Here is a 3914-nt window from a genome sequence, read left to right as displayed (position 1 = left end):
CCTGCCCAAATATTCTAAGGCTGGCTCTTCCCCTTTCCAGTGGTATTAAAAAAAAAAATGGTATCTAGGCCTAAAATGTCACAAGACATCAGACCTTAAACCTGTCTCTGTTCCAGGCTTAATACTGGGAAGGGGAAAAAAGCAATATGTCTCTGGTGGTCTTTTTTTTTTTTTTTTCTTTAGCTGATTTCTGAAGTTATTCCAAGTTTTAGAATGTTAGGAGAAGCCCTAGTGAACATGGTTTGGTGGGCAGAGTGAAGGTCAAAGTTTTATGATAAAGGCATCTGTCACATATGGCATGGAAAATAATGTAGACAGAGGTTTTGAAAGCTACCTAAGGGGGTTAGGTACACATTTCCCATTAAACTTTAATCAGAGTTGTGCATCTAGGACCCCTAGGAAGCTTTGAAAATCTCAACCATAGTAGTTTTTAATAATACAATTATTCAAGGAGTTTAAGATCCTATAGACCCTCTTGGTTACAGCTGACCATTGCATTTCTCTTTAACTGCTGCTAGCTTAAATCATCTTTAACATTGGTAATGCAGTCCATTTTTCTAAACATAAAAATGCATACAATGATGAAATACCATGGCTTCACTATCAGTGTGGGGGATGCATGGGAACAGAAAAGAAGTCCAGATAAGTCAATCTGGGGTTAAAGCCTAAATTTAACTTGTCTTTGGCAGATGAAGTTTATATTAGCAATTTTGGCTTATCTGGAAAGGCGACTAGAATTCACTATTTGAAAGGGGTCTCATTTTCTGCAGTCTTCTCTCTCTGCCTTCTCCCCATCACTATCTCATTGGTCCCATGAAGGTCCTTGTGGACAACCTGGAATGTAAGTGAATCTCTTTGCTTATTATCTGAGGAAAATTACAAATACAATCGAAGTCTTGGGCAACAGTTGGCTCTAATTATTGTGCCAGAGCATGCAGGGACACAGCTTTCAAAAAGAGGGAATCGGAAAACTGGAGATACTAAATTCAACAGTTTGAAATATATTTGTGTACAAATTAGTTTAGAGGGGAAACAAACTACCTCCTGTAAAGAACACAACAGATAGAAAGTGATCACCTATTAGCAAAGTCCCTGAGGATAAAATGCTCAGATAAAACTAAGAAACAAGAGAGAGAGAAGAAACAAACAAAATAATGGTTCTACAGAACACGTGGGGGGTAGCCTGAAAAATATCCAGCAACTACATCTGTTGTTGGATGATGAGAAAGTAAGAACATCTGAAGAGAAGACACTAAACAACCAAGTAGAAGTGCCACCACAATATAGGTCAGAATAAAGTTTTTAAGCTAGTAAAATAAAGTGTAATAATTATGGTAAATTAGGCATAATACCAAGTTTTTAGATAGTAACTTTCATTTGTAGATTTCAAACTCCTTTACAACAGAGGTCAGTATCCGTATTCCCTTTGTGGCACCCATTTTACAGATGGGGAAACTGAAGCCCAGGAGAAAGTCACCTAGCAAAGTAGTGGTAGATCTGGGAATTGAAGCCAGGTCTCCTGAGTCCAATCTAGTGCCCTACTCATTGGGCTACACTGCCTTCCCACAAGGAAGTAACACTCAGGCCATACCTAGGGACAGGATAATGAAGCAAGGCACTGCTAGCCAGTTCCATGTTTGGTCAAAAGTGACATTCTATTGCTTCTGTTTTTTATTAACCATTAGAGGGCTCCTGGATTTGGATGAGGGTTTACAAATGTTTTACTTTCTAAAATTGGGTAGAGCTTGTTGGTAAGTGTGTGAAGCTGACAGGACTGGATCCTGGGACTCACTAGATAATCACTTACAGGTGGGTTTTTTACCCCCATACAGATCAGATCTTATATCCTTTTCATTGTTTTTACCATGCTGATATACGGAGTTCAAAATAATGCATTTTCATTGGCTTATCCAGCTTATTAGGCTATATGCTCTTAAACAAATAGAGTATCTGAGCTTTCAGTCTCCAAGACCCATTTTGTTAGGGATGGAAGTAGGTGTGGAGGTAAAAAATTTAAAAGCACCTGAGTTCCATTGGATGCTTTTGCAGTAAGGCATTCCTGAAAATATTACTCATGGTCTAAAATGAGTGACAATACAGCACAATCTTGCAAGGACAGATCAATGGAACAGGTGAACTAATGGGGTGACCATCCACATTAAAAGAAAATAAAGGACAAAGGTATGAAAAAATACCGGACAAAGCTTATCTTTATGGGACAGCACCTCAGAATGTTTCCTGCTAGAACAAACATACACTGAAAAACACATCTTTGTATGACTTTGTATTATCTTTGTTTTATTAGTGTGAAGTATGGATATCTACATGAAAGAGACAAATGGTCACCCACTGACCTACAGTATCTAATTTATGAGACTATAGGATGCAGACAGAACATGAGCCCCAATTGATGCCATATGAACTATGGATGATTTGGGAAATTATTCCAGAGGGTGAGGAAGAGAAGAGGTTGCACAATCCCAGCAGTAAGAGTAAAAGGATTTAATGAGTTTGTGATGAGGGGTGTATCCCACACAGGCACTAAAAGGGTTATGTTGTGCCTGAGAGGCCAATTACACTACCTAGCTGCACCTTTGGGGTGGGCCAGGTTTAATTGAAGCCCAGCAGGGGAAGGAGTTGGATAGTGACAAGAGAATGCTGCAGCCCCTCTCTTCACACTAGGGAATGGAGAGACTGGCAGGGTCAAGGAGGGAGCCTAGAGCGAGTTGGCCATGGGAACCTCTCCTGAGAAGAGAAGTCTGGCAAAAGGCCAGAAGAGAAAGCAAGCAGCTAGCAGGGTGGAACATGCTCCATTGGGGAGCCCTGACAAAAAGGCAGACTATGGACTTCCAAGGAGAGAGCCTGAAGAGGTCTTCAACTGAAGAACAGAGTGGGTTGAAAGGTCAAGCCTGAAGAGGATAGAAATTGCTTTGTCTATATTTTTGGATTTGGAATTTTGTTTAGGGATTCCAGGGGGAGCCCTGAGAACCCTGTTTCTGAAAGAAGGGTGAATGGAGAGATGGTCTGAGAGAAGACTAAATAGGAAGAAGTCAAAAGGATGCAGCAGCAGAGACGAGACTTTGGCTGCTGGTTACAGTGTTGCTGGATTGGAATCCATTTTAGTGAGTGGGCCATGGTTCCCCTACTAGCCACTAGGGAAGGAGAGACCTCTGAGAAGGGCATAAAGATGACTGAGAGAAGCGTGAGAGACTGAAAACCTTCTATTACCTTGGAAAGAGCAGAATGAAAGTGTGACCTGGCCAGAGGGATGAGTCACAAGAAGGGGTGTACCATCATGAGAACTGGCAGGAGATGCAAGAGAAAAAAGAGCTGCTACACCATATCCAGCCCTGAGGGGGTGCATTAGCAGTGAATCCACCTTTCTACAGGGTTGCATTCTCCTCTTCTATTCTGGTCATTTTGTACTGCTCTGGCATTACCAAACAGTTTGAAAACTACCCTAAAGGATTTGGGCTGAGGATTGCCCTGGTGTAAATGAGTCCCAGGATGGTATAAGGCTAGCATAAGTAGCAGTAGGCCACCTGCTCCCTCACACATCACATGGTGGGGTGGGGGAAGTCCGAGTGGGGAGTGACATATCATAGGTATATCCAAGCAAGGTCAGAATGCACAGTGGCTGATCCTTGGATGGCAGAGTGGTCTCTGTGGGACCCCTGCAGCTTAAAACAAACCCCCCACCCTGCCCCGAGTTGGGGAAATGTAAAGTTGGTTGAGAGCCACATTTTCTCCCACACTCAGCTATGCTCAATTAGGTGAGGAGCGAGCCCAACACCTGTAAATATCTGAGAAGCTGGACATCAAAGAGACATAGGCGTTGTTGAGAATCCACAATCTCAGTAAGGCTTTTTGAAACCTTGGGAAACGCTTTTTTGTTTTAACCATGGGGACAGAGA

The 3914-nt window shown here is 42.1% G+C and overlaps 1 long non-coding RNA gene across 1 annotated transcript; it reads left to right on the top strand.

Annotated features, from left to right (window-relative positions):
• The first annotated feature begins 702 nt into the window (after window positions 1-702).
• Window positions 703-3320, top strand: LOC122464105. The gene is made up of 2 exons (XR_006287983.1): window positions 703-841; window positions 2306-3320. It is a non-coding gene; the product is annotated as an uncharacterized LOC122464105 (long non-coding RNA).
• The last annotated feature ends 594 nt before the right edge of the window (window positions 3321-3914 follow it).

This window comes from Chelonia mydas, chromosome 1 (assembly GCF_015237465.2).
Source record: "Chelonia mydas isolate rCheMyd1 chromosome 1, rCheMyd1.pri.v2, whole genome shotgun sequence".
NCBI lineage: Eukaryota > Metazoa > Chordata > Testudines > Cheloniidae > Chelonia > Chelonia mydas.
This window is presented reverse-complemented; position numbering and strand designations above follow the sequence as displayed.